A 1,065-nucleotide genomic window follows, 5' to 3' on the forward strand; every position below is an offset into this window, starting at 1 on the left:
CCCCCTCATTTATGAAAAGGTGCTCCTCGCTAGACAGAAACTTGCTGATTTCCAGTGTTGTTATTTTTGTCTAAAGTTCTGTAAATACATGCTTTAATGTTATCTTTAAGAAATCTATGTAAATAATATAGTCTACAATAGAGACTGTACAATTCTGTGTTATATATGTGCCTAGTGCTCTGTTGGCACTCAATAAATTTTAAGTAACAAAATTGATAATCATATAGCTGAGGCATATTTTTCTTCTAAGCTCGAGACAGGATGTGACTATATACTAATGAGACTCGGCAGTTCAAGCCACACATGAAAACTTGTCTCATTACTTTATAGTCATGCCATGTATGTTTTTTTTAACCATAAAATGACAATAAAAATGATTTTTAAAATGAGAATGTTTTGGATAAGTGACTTCTGTCCTGATCTTAATCACTGTGATTGAAGTATTCAACACCAAAGGAAGTATGATGAGATGTGGGTTTTTTTAAGTCACAAAACAGAAGCAAAGAGGCGCGGCCACAGGGCTGCTCCATGGGGCACGTGGCACTCCAGGCTGGGGTCATGCTGATCAAATAGTAATAAGTTCAAACAGGAAAAAAGCCCGTGTCCAAGGGAAAATTTGGCTTATCAATCACCCTCATTACTTTGTTTTTGTTTTGTTTTTTTAATTGGAGGGAGAGAGAGGAAAGAGATAGAACGGGGAGGAGCAGGAAGCATCAACTCCCATATGTACCTTGACTAGGCAAGCCCAGGGTTTTGAACCAGCAACCTCAGCATTTCCAGGTCGACGCTTTATCCACTGCGCCACCACAGGTCAGGCTCACCCTCATTACTTTGTCTGCAGAATAAAACCGTCCCTGGGATAGTCAGAATTTTAACTACTTTCTGCCAAGGAAGCAACACAAATAAAGACAGTGCTACCTTCTGACTCCCTTACAGCCATCGCTAACTTTCCCCACTCACTTGATATTTGTGGCGCTTTAGTTGCATTTATGGATCCTCATTTCATTAAGAAAAGGAGCAAACGCTTCTGTTGGTAAAACAAAGTCCAGGATTGCAGTGTGTGTG

General features: G+C 39.7%; 1 protein-coding gene across 1 annotated transcript in view; it reads left to right on the forward strand.

Annotated features, from left to right (window-relative positions):
- Positions 1 to 360, forward strand: part of ARID2 (AT-rich interaction domain 2) — a 221,729-nt gene extending 221,369 nt beyond the window's left edge. Inside the window, exon 21 of the mRNA XM_066258170.1 lies at positions 1 to 360. This exon is cut by the window's left edge and continues 2,647 nt beyond it. The gene's annotated coding sequence lies outside the window, so the exon portion shown is untranslated.
- Positions 361 to 1,065: the final 705 nt, after the last annotated feature.

The sequence above is a fragment of the Saccopteryx bilineata genome, chromosome 2 (genome assembly GCF_036850765.1).
Source record: "Saccopteryx bilineata isolate mSacBil1 chromosome 2, mSacBil1_pri_phased_curated, whole genome shotgun sequence".
In the NCBI taxonomy this organism is placed as follows: domain Eukaryota; kingdom Metazoa; phylum Chordata; class Mammalia; order Chiroptera; family Emballonuridae; genus Saccopteryx; species Saccopteryx bilineata.